This window comes from Haplochromis burtoni, unplaced genomic scaffold (assembly GCF_018398535.1).
Source record: "Haplochromis burtoni strain Fernald_Lab_line unplaced genomic scaffold, NCSU_Asbu1 Contig_417, whole genome shotgun sequence".
Lineage (NCBI taxonomy): Eukaryota > Metazoa > Chordata > Actinopteri > Cichliformes > Cichlidae > Haplochromis > Haplochromis burtoni.
Window position 1 is genome coordinate 486147 of NW_024582778.1, and position 12004 is coordinate 498150.

The 12004-nt window shown below is 40.6% G+C and overlaps 1 protein-coding gene across 6 annotated transcripts in view; it reads right to left on the bottom strand.

Annotated features, from left to right (window-relative positions):
- The window catches only part of usp2a (ubiquitin specific peptidase 2a), a gene marked incomplete at its 3' end in the record, with an annotated part of 66828 nt that extends 60813 nt beyond the window's left edge, over positions 1-6015 (bottom strand). For 2 of the 6 annotated variants that reach the window (XM_005944709.3, XM_014340858.2), the window contains 2 exon segments: positions 3604-3708; positions 5708-6015. 6 annotated transcript variants of the gene reach the window in all.
- Positions 6016-12004: the final 5989 nt, after the last annotated feature.

The following is a 12004-nucleotide window of genomic DNA, read 5'->3' on the forward strand; positions in this document are numbered from 1 at the left end:
CTGTGTTCCCCGTGTGTTCCCACTTTCCTCGTTAACCCTCTGTGTATTTCTGTCTGCGTCTCCCTCTGTTTGGCGTCGCGTTCTCCCTCATGCCGTGTGTGGTTCTCCCCGTGTCTTCCGGTATATGTTACTTTAGCTTTTCCCAGTTTAGTGTAGTTTTGCATTGCTTTTGTATCATCGTTATTGTTTATCACCTGCCAGCAATAAAGCTGCATTTTGAGTTTATCCCCCGTGTCTGTGAGTTTGCAATTTGGGTCCTCATCCTGCCTGCCACACGGCCGAATCATGACACTCCCAGCTCAGAGTTCAAACAGAATAAAGCACCAGCACTGTCAGAGCCTTGGATTACTTTAGATTTGAAAGTATTTTATCCAGTAATTCATGCTGCTGATAAACACTTTATAGACTGGCCCAATTCAAGCAAAAACCAACATACTGCTAAGTCTCCTGTGCTGATCCAGCTCCTTTTGACGCTGATGTTTCACTGAAACAGAAACTGACACATAAAAATATGTATGACTGATAATTCAGTCAGACTGATATATAACACTATTCAATTACTAAAGATCTATTGTGAACTGGTGTTCTGCAGGGATCAATTCTCAGTCCACTTATTTTTAGCACTGATCTGTTTTATGGCAAAACACTATAAAGTACAAGCAATTAAAAGCTGACAGTTGTGTTTTTTTATGCATAAAGACATCCTGTTGATTGGCTGTGCCACATAAACAGAAGGTTAGAATACCAGGTTGGTGAGGCTTCTGGGCTCACAGCCAGAACTGTGCACCTAAGATGCTCATGTTAGAATATCCCTTCTCAATGGCTTCATACAGAGTCAATAGTATAGACTTTCTGAAACTAAGCTTTTAAAGCAGTCTGAAGCCTGACATTACTTAGACATACACTGACCTTATTATTTTATGACTTTAGGTCATGAACATCTACCAGTGTAATAGTAAATGAATGACAGAGAATAATGAAAATGACAGTATGTCCCCTAAAGGCAGATAGAGTGTACATTTCTCCAGGGTTAACTTTTCTTTACTGTTTCGCTGTAACTTTTGGGATGGATTTTACTCCTGACACAACTGAAATCCACTGTGAAGTTAGTAAGGTCAGTTTTTGCCATTAAGATAACAAAATCAACCAGAAATAAGGTTGCAGATCAACTGCAACATGGGGCTGTTTTTCTATAGACTTTTGTATAACCAGACCAGTGGAATTGCCCCCTGCTGCCATTAGAAGAAAAAAAAGCACTTTCATATTGGCTTCATTTTTTTTTAGATTCAAACCTTTGTCAAAGTCCTTCAAAAAGCAAGTCTTGCTACTCAGTGGCTATCTGCATTCAAATTAGGGACATTCACGGTATACCGGCATAATGTTAGGCAATGATAAGAAAATGAAATATCACAATAGAATATGGGTAAAACCTTTGTTTTCATACGCACATGGCGGAAAGACGATGGCAGTGATGGAGAATGAGAAGGGCAAAAGCGGATCATTGAATGAAACAGATTAACCTGAATTGGTTTGAAAAAATGGTGCAACTTCAGTGATGTGGAACTGGTTTGGTTTTTGTCTGTCAGATACCCACCAAAGCACATTTTTACGTATGTTTTTTTTTTTTTTTTGTAGAACATGCAAGTGGGCCGTCGTTATTACAGTATTTTTCAGACTTTAAGGTACTCTTAAAGCCTTTAATTTTTATGGCGCTCAAAAATCTGTTAAAAAATATTTTAGTACCACTTTGGTAAGCTATGAAGCTGCACCGCTTGATGGATTGTCGAAGTATTACGGCTATCGTAGTCAGGAGCCTCGCAGAGTAATACGTACTGTGCTTCAACATAACATTACCGTATTGTGTGTGTATAAGGACCCCAAAATGGCACCTGTTAAGAGACATGCGTATGAAGCGCATTTTAAACTCAAGGCTATCAGTTGCGCAGTAGAACATGGGAATAGAGCAGCTGCGAGAGAATTCAGCATTAATGAATCAATGGTACAGAAGTGGAGGAAGCAAGAAGAATGAGCTGAGTAAAGTTTGACTTATCTGACTGTTTTGTTTCGCTTAATGTGCCTTATAATTCTGCGCACTTTATGGTCCGAAAAATACGTATTTGACTTATTTATTTGGCTCACTGCAGTTTCATGTTGCAAAGCACCTCTTCTAAACTTTTGTGGATATTATACATGATTATGCTCAGGATATGTCAGCCCATTTCCACTGAAAATGCCTTTTGGTTAAATTGTCAGCAAGGAATTTGCCTTTGCACTGTTAAATTTTTATATAGCTGCTTGTTTAAGTAAAGATGAATTGATGGGCGGTGTTTTCACTAATAAAGTTGTGGAGTTGTGAAGTATTTTTTCTGGCATCTGTTATGTCGTCAGTTATATATAATTTTCAAATATATGTCGTGATAAATATTTTTGGCCATATTGCCCTGCTTTAATTCAAATTACCAGAAAACTGCTTAAAGTTTGGTATAAAATCTGGGTTTTAAAAGAATCAGCAACTACCACTTTTGCCTTCACTGAATTCTCCCATAGGATTCAGTGAGTCTCTCACTCTCTAATAATGCCTTCAACACAGTTAATGTTAGTCCGCTTTAAAAATCATCTGAAAAAACTGTTGTTTTCTATGGCTTTGTCTTGGTTTTATACCATCCTTTGTTCTTCTAAAATCTGAAAAGAAATCCATACACATGTCTATAAAGTGGTGCCCTATAGAAACATATGAACATGTTACCAGCATTGTATCACATAAAAGCTACACTGTACAGCAGTTTTGTCTAATGTAGTGGAAATGTGTTGAATATTGGAAGGCTGTTCTATGATACTGGCATCAGAACCTTTTAGCTGTCCCTTTAATGGCACAGTGTGCATTAGGGGTGGGTGATAGAAACTATATACGATAGAAACAATGTAAATTTGGCCAACGATAGAGATTTTGACTATACCGCAGAGCTGTACGTTTTAATTAGTTTCAAAAATCTCTCACTCAGAACCTGAAGGAGTTTTGGACCCAGATTACTCCGCAAAGCTCCTTACTACGGCAGCCATAATGCTCTGACAATCCATCAAGCAGTGGGGCTTACCAAAGTTGTACTAAAACATTTTTTAACAGATTTCTGCACGCCCAAATCGATTTGAGGTCAGTAAGCACAACCAGAATTCATACATAAGGCACACTCTCGATTTTTGAGAAAATTAAAGGATTTTAAGTGTGCCTTATAGTGTGGAAAATACGTTATACAGAAGAAAAGAATATATCGCGATATATATCGTTACCGCACATGCTTCAAATTCTATCGCAATATGAATTTTAGGCCACATCGCCCAGCCCTAGTGTGCATGTTATAATAGTGTTGTAAGCTGAGAATAAATTGATTTGCAAGATCAATGTTCTAGTTTAGACATTTGTGTGTGTCACTGAATGAGCAGATTAAACACACCACGTAACTTATTTTTATAACTTTCCCTTACTTTCTGTCGGTAAATCTGCTGTGATGCATGTAAACCTTGCAATCGCTGACATGATAGCAGGACTGATATAGCAGCTGGGACAGAGTTGTGTGTCCAAAGGCATCTGTGTGAAGTAATTACCTGCCGTATTTGTAGCGGTGTGTGTCAGTCCCTGCAGACTGTGATGGCTCTGGGGCAGCTCATCCTACTGTTGCTCCCCTATAGTCTATGCACATGCACACGCTCCTGTGGAAACACACAGGCACACAGGATTAAAACCACCCTGACGCCAGAAAGAAGCATCTTATGAACGCGTCTGCCTCTCAAGACAAGTTGCCGCACTTTCACACAAGCTGTTCGAGCGTGACGTGAGCGTGCAAGCAGTCAACACATGTTCCGGATTTCATGTCTTACCATTAAAGATTGATGGCTTTCTCCCAGTTGGACTATCAAATCCAGAAAGGTTGCTCATTATAAAGCCCAGCTAAGCTAAGACTGTCTAACTGTATATTTCTGGTGAGTGCGCTGCCAGAAGCTCTTCTACTCATGCGAGCAAACTCCAGAAGTTTCTGAAAGGTTATCCCCTATCCTCCTAGACGAGCCTTGTTCTACAGCTGAGCGAGCAGCCCGCACTGTATATGTCAACTTTTCAAGCAGATACCTAAGAGAAGAAAAGGACGAAGAGCAGCAGGTTTAAGAGGCTCACCCTTGATGTTCTGAGAGGCCAGGCCAACAGACAAAAGGCAACCGGGTGCCAGTTTAGTTTGGGACTCTGTGGGTAACGGAGTGCGAGGGAGCAGCGTGAGCACATCACTGCAGAATGCCACCGATCGAGTTACAGAGTCAGTAAATATAGCAGCCGCCTATGACCTCCATGGGTCACTCAACACTCACTGGCATTCCACTTTGCTCTTAAAGGACTCCATGGGCATCTCTGAGCTTCTCAGTAACAGTAACTACATTTTATTTGTGTGTGTGTGTGTGTGTGTGTGTGTGTGTGTGTGTGTGTGTGTGTGTGTGTGTGTGTGTAGCAAGCTGTACACAGTACCAGTAAATAGATGGCTCTTAAGTAGTACCTAATAGAGGGAGACTGCTCAATATTGTTGATGGAGGCTGACAGCCACTCACTCTGGCCACATGTTTATATGACACTGGTATCCAGATAACAAAAAGCTAATACGTGAGCAGCAGAGAGGACCAGATGAAGTGGAGTATGTTGTACTGTGTTGACGTACGTTTGCAGGACAATGGAAAAAGACAGACGCGGCTCTGTGGTGGATGGGCTCTGTGAGGGGTGTAGCGTTACATGACACTGACACTGAGATGAGATGGCGCTGGTACCGGTGTTGCCAGGCTCGCTGCACTGCGGTGTGGGACTTAACGTGGCTCCTGAAGGGACCGATTTGATGCAAAAGATGATGTACGCGCATTTTAAATGCCGCTCATTAATAGTGGGGGATGACGTTATTCCGCGCGTGATTAGATAACCAGTCAGACCCCGGGAGCGTTGCTCGGTAATGGAATGGGAGGCTTGCGGTGCTGTCCGTGAAGGGGGAGGGGGTGGTGGGGTGTTTAGGGGCAATAGACAGACCGAAAACTTGTCATCCCCAGAGGAGGCGACGCACAAACGTAATACAGCGCGTATTAACTAACCTGGATACTGATTTCGTCTTTATATAAGCACGTGACCACGACGTATTGGTCAGTTAATTAGCTGTCTTGCTAGCTTACTATAGTCAACAGTAACGGTGCAGTGTAGCCAAGACAGTAGCACTGTGTCAGAGTACCGCGTCAAACTGTACTGTGTAAGCATATTAATGCAGCAAGCACGCAAATTTCACGTGTCATAACACAGTACTTCCAAACCTACTAGGGTAGTATTCTTCGCACACGTATATCCAAAAGAAAAATTAAGACTTCATTTGACGAACTTTTAGAGTTTGTTCGGGGTTATCAGCCTTGCAGCATAGCTTCGGGCAATGAGCATCCTTGTTCTAAAACTTGAAAATATACTAAAAAAAGACAGCAGTTACACTACCACAACTGATACCGAATATTTAACCGCCACGCTGTTACTTCTAAAATGCGCTAGATGGTTTTTAGTGCCGTTTATATGTTAATTTCCCCTCACAAAGCAAACTTAACATTCTCTGAGTTCGATGGGAGTTCGGTTTGTGCTTCTGTCCATACGAAAGAACAGCACCTATCAGGGTTATGGTGGTGTCAGGTAACTGCATACACTCACCCCGCAATTGGAGAACATCCCGATCCAAACGGGCAGGGAAGCGCCACTCAAAAGTACCTCTGTGGTCGCTTTTAGAGCATCGCTATTAACATTAGACTGGAAGCTTGCCCTGCAGGCGATTTAATCAAGAGTACGCTGGTATTCAGCCATATCCTCCTTCCAGTGCAGTTGTAGAGTTTCAGCAACCAAGTAACGGTTCTTTTCGCTTTAACGGTGACGTCAGTCGGTCAACGAAGCTTTTTTCTGATTGGTTCATACCTCTATTTGAGCGTCACTAGCTAACGGAGTGAACCGCCTCCTACACCGTCGTCATGGCAATGAACGTAAACATCAGAGATTTCTTTCATTGAAAAAAATGCCATGTTCAAGCGCGTCGAAGAGAGCTGGCGATACCCGTGATTTAATCAAAAAATTAAATGCTATTCTGATAGCTTTCCAGTAGGTATTATTAGTATTACAAATAATAGTGAAAATAGTATCTTTAATTAGATCAGCTTGCGGGGAAAAAAGTCAAAGCCTACACAACAAGTTCATTATCCTAATGCAACTGAAGCCGTCACCTTATGATCAGAGCCCTTGAGTAAGTCAATGGCTCTGTCTAAGATAGCTGAGATGTGTTATGTAAAAGTACCCAGGAAACTGCGGTCATTTCTTGTCTTTTCTTTTCATAATGAGTGGACACGTGCTACTTTTTATTGAGGATATAGGGGAAATAATAATAATTGATTTAAGTACATAAATTCCATAAGTACATACACACTTTAGTACCTACCTTGAAATGTGTTGAGTTTGTAATCAGGCAGCGGAGGCGACGTCTGGGTTCAACACTTATTTCAGGCTTTAGGTCACTCCATCTTTTTTACCTCTCTACTTTCTTCTTCTCCCCTCTCTCTTACCCAGCCTCATTAGCGGCACCCCTGGTCTGACAGGGTAACAGCATGTACTAATTTGCTTCCCTTATTATAGAACCTTGTAAACACAACAAAATGAAAAACAAAACTGTTACAGACAGTACTGGACACAAAATCTGTGAACTGCTTCAAGCTCATAGTCAACCAAAAATCAAATAGCCACTAATTACAACCAAGATTTGTGGAAGAGCATCTCTCAATGTATGTATTCAAGTATGGCTGACCTTGAAGCAGATGGGCCACAGCAGCAGAAGACCACACTGGGTGCAAATCCTTTCAGCTAAGAACTGAAAATTGAAGCTACAATTACCATTGACTCACCAATCAATCATCTCGGAGGATAGTCTGAAAAAGAGAAACTCTCAGAGGCTCCTTGGTGTGAGAGATCCGAAGAGAAAGGACAGACTGCTTTGAGCTGATAGAAAGGCAACCGAAAATAACCATTCATTACAACAAAGGTCTACAGAAGAGCATCTCTTAAAGCAGCTGGGCTACAGCAGCAGAAGAGCAAGGATCTAAGGCTACAATTTTCAAAGGCGCACCAAAATGGGACAAGAGAAGACTGGAAAAACGTTGCCTGCTCTGAAGAGCCTGAATTTCGGCTGCAACATATGGATGGTAGGGGCAGAATTTGGTGTAAGCAACATGAAAGCATGGATCCATCCCGCCTTGTACCATCCATTCAGGCTGCTGCTGGTGGTGTAAGGGTGTAGGGGATATTTTCTTGGCACACATTAGTATCAACTGAGCATTGTGTCAATACCACAAGCAATCTGAGTTTTGTTGCTGAGCATGTCCATCCCTTTATGACCACAGTGTACCATCTTCTGATGCTTGCTTCCAGCATGATAATGCCCCGTGTCACAAAGCTTCCAGCATCTATGCCATGAAGGATTAATGCAGTTCTGAAGGCAAAAGAGGGTCCAACCTGGTACTACTGTGTTCAATTAGTGTAAAGAAAAACACATAAATGGCACCAGATAATTATTCATATGCTTGGTTTCTGGTATTCTGTATTGCTTTCAAAAAATTATTTGGTATTATTTCTTATTTAATATCATCCCCGCTGGCTCAGCACATATATAGACATCATATATTCTGATGCACTCTGGGTGTTTGTCTGAGTCCAGTCAGTGTGTCTTTTAAATGTACATCGATCGTTTTTAGACACTGATGAAGAATTAATTTAGTTTCATTTATAAAACTCTGGACTTTAATCTTTTAAAATAGTGTTTTCTGTCCTCATTTCTGCATGTTCAAAACATGAACTTGAATCCTTCCAATCATCATTGTTATCTTATTAAGTACAACAGAAAACAAAACTGGGCACCACTTCCTGAAGATTGATTAGAAAACCAGCAACAACACAGTTTGAAACTTTAAAAACTTGCTTGTATCTTACTGAGTTTTCAGACTAAGGGGGGAAAAGCCCTTGAAAAAACCTCCACCCCCTTATTTTTCAGTCTTGTCTGGTTATTGTCCTAGAAAAAAAGAGACTGTTTCTGCTGACTGAGATCACATTTATACAGAGTTGTAATTGCCATCTTGTGCTGGATTTGTTTCCCCCTGTTGGTCAACAGTAATTTGCACTGATTAGAGGTTTTCAGAAAGGAACAACCTCTTTTTCTCTTTGACACACGCCTGACAAAGACATGCATCAAAACCCAGCCTTTGTATAAATGTCTAGAGAATCACAGTATAGTAACTGTAGCCAGATAATGATAGATAATTCCAGTTTAATATTTTTTCTCCTGGTCTGGCTCTTAAAAATGCTGGGATGTGCTCACACTTACTCTCTTTTCTGGTAATCAGGTCAAGTGTAAAAGATTCAGTGGTGGTATGGATTCATTAGTCATATTTTGGGAGTGAGAGAAAAAGATGGACTTAGAGTGAGTAATGCTCCTCTGGTTCATTCATTTTTTTGAATTGGTGGGGAATAAATGAACATGGTCTAAACCAGGCCTCAAGGCTGGTGTCATGCAGGTTTTAGCTGTGTCCTTGATACAACACAGCTGATTTAAATGGCTAGATTACCTCCTCAACATAGCTTGAAGTTCTCCAGAGGCCTGGTAATAAACTAGTCATTTGATTCAGGTGTATTGACCTAGGGTGATATCTAAAACTTGCAGGACACCAGCCCTTGAGGCCTGGAGTTTCCCACTCCTGGTCTAAATAATAGCAAGGCATGTCCCCTGTGCCCCCAAGAATGGTCACTGGGATCACCTATCAACGAGGATTTGCCAGTAGATGTTGTATTATATTGTTTGCTAAGTTGCTGCACTCTGGCAGCACATCAGGCTGGAGTATCTGAGTGTCTGCATCAAAGTGAGTCATAAAATCATACTGCGGTATAACCATGAAATCATATCATGAGATACAGTCAAAACCTTTGACATGTATCCAAAGCTGCTGCTGCTGTTAATGAAGAAACAGTGTCACACACTGAGGAGGGAAACTGCCATTTATTACCATTCAGTGATGCATTCTTCCCTGCATATACTAAGACAAGACAGATGACTCATTATGATCCACTCAAGACTTCCTATAGGCTCCTACAAAACAAGTGGTTATGCTTTAAATACCACAGATAGTCCCAAGTTATCGTCAAGTGACTTGATGAGCTTAAATACTGAGTGGGTGGGAACAAACCAACAAAGAATCTGTGACACTATAATCAAAGCCCCAATCTGAGATCCAGGATCCACTTTTGAAGGCAGGTGATGACTCAAGCAGTGCACTTACTATTATGGCAAATGTCTATTTTGTTTTCACAGGTTCCCATTCAAACATGGATGCGCTGTAAATAAAGCTGCTGCATGTCTGACGTCACATGTTGACTTTTTAACTAAGCAAAGCAAATACAGATGCTTATTTTGTCCATTTCAGCAGGCAGGCCCAATAGCCATGTAACCGAATAACATTTCTGCATGAGTTAAACTATAAATTAAACTATAAACATAAATTACCCAACTCCAAAAAAGTGGACATACTCCTTTAAATATCACATTTGTGTTAATGTACAGAAAGAGGTGAAAATGTTAATAATGATAGCAGCAAATAGAAACACGAGTGCTGTGGAGTGTCTCCAGCTCTGTTATAGAGGTTTCCCAGTAGAACAGCTGAGTGATTAATGGAAGGTGACTATAGGAAGCCTCACTGTACCATTCTTTGGGGCCAATACCAAATAATGAGGTTTATGGTCCAGTTAGGCTGAGTAGTGCAATAACTGCAGCAAAAAACAGTGTGACCAAAGAAAACAAGGGCTGCACTCATGACACGTCAGAGAGTTTTAAGCTGGGATTTTGTTCCCCCTTAAAGGCCTCGAAAAGCTATTTTGTAAACCAGATTCAGATTAGGAATGATGGGGTCCCACATGAAAATATTTTTTTGTCACTGTTAGAAATATGGCCATTAATTTTTTAGTTATATAGACAGTATAGCAAATGGGTGAAGCTCACAGGTCTGAAAAGTGAAGCCAACAAGGAATCCTTCTGAACCTGGATTCCTTTCACTCATCTGCCCTGTGGTTCCACTGAGGTTGTAAGTGTATGGGAAAACTACTGTTGACTCCCTTGCCCTGTAACCTCTTTAAAAGCTTTACTGATGAATTTATTGGCTCAATAACCAGTTTAATTTCATTTGGGCGTAGCATTCAGTCCATTTTGTGCATCTCAGTGGTTATCAGAATCAGAGAGGAGGATTATGCTCATTATCTGATCAGTTGTAAGTTGTTAGCTAGTGAGTGTGCATGGTCAATCCTCCAGGTAAAGACATCCCAGAAAGTTGATTCTGTTCATCTGGACGTAGCGTTTTCACTGGGAGAAACGTTTCATCACTCATCCAAGTGACTTCTTTGGTCTGCAGGTTTCCCCCACCTTATTTACATGAAAAAGGAACAACCATTTCTGAATAGAGGGTACATTTTTCACCATGTTACAGTGCTGTGATTGTTGCCATTCCTCAACTCTGTTGGCACGGTAGGTAGCTGTCCCTCTGTGATCATTGGTCATGACAATTTGCATATTAACGATCATAGCTGAGCTCGTGGGCCATTGTTGGTCAGTGGTGCTATCTTCATAATTATGCAAACCAACTGTTTATAAAGTTGAGGAAACCCACAGTTATTTGACATAGTAGAAGTCACGTGGATGAGTGATAAAATGTTCCTCCTACTTAAACCTCAACACCCAGTTGAACAGAATCAACCTTCTGGCAATGAGTGTACAGAGTCAGAGTCAGAGCCACCCCTCACTTGTCACAAAGTACACAATATTCAAAACACCAACATGGCAACAGAGAAAACACTCATCTTAAGGCTTCCTAACAGGATTTTACTAACCAGTGGCTGATGTCATGGTGGCTAGCTTCATCTTTTATACCGTCTGTAATTTGGATCATTCAGAATTTCAATCAGAATGTGATGTGTAACAATTTAATGGAACCCCACATAGTGCATTTAATGAGGAAAAAATGTGTAAATTCATACTCTTTATTCCATGCTTACTGATTTCCAAATGGACTTCTCATAACAGAGGACAACAAGCGGTGAGTTTAAACAATTTTATGTTGTTTACGGATACATTTAATACTGGATATTTTGTAGTTTTTTATTGCAGTTACTGTGCTTTTGACACCAAAATCCATCTTTCAGATTAACAGGTGTAAGGAAACCCTTTCCTCGTTATTTTGAGAACCCAAGTGGATTCACACCGTCAAGGCCCAATTATTGCCATCTTGGCTACATAGGGGAAAGGCAGGGACAACTGAAAAAATTCAACCATAGGAGGACATGTCATCAGCCCAGATGACAATGTCATGGCTAGTTAGTTTTTTTCATGGCATTGTAGGTAAGACCACCTTACATATGCTGTGGTGTTTTTATGTGTTAAAATGGTATATTCTCTGTTAAAGAGTTTAGTATTATATGCGGCCAGATGATCAACATTATTCAATAAAGAACAAAACACTGTAGGGAACAGATTAGGAACCCAAGAGCACAGTAAAACCCTGAGAGTATGGATTTACACATTATGATCTCATCTTTGATCAGTGCTTTATTAGTTGTGAATCCCTGTTACAGAGAGGTACTGAAAATCAGTGATTACTTTTCACTGATTTTAAGGGCTATAAACTGGCTTAGACACTATGTTCAGTAAGCTGGGTTCCCAGTAAATGACATTAAGAAAAAAATGTTCAACAATAAATTTACATCAACATTTAAAATCTGAGCACTTTTTACTCTTGGACTTTGGCAGCTTTGCATAATCTATCTTATGCAATTCTTCAGTGCAGCACCAAGTTCATCTCTCTCTCTCAATTGTATATTCTCTGTTAAAGAGTTTATACACACACACACACACACACACACACACACACACACACACAC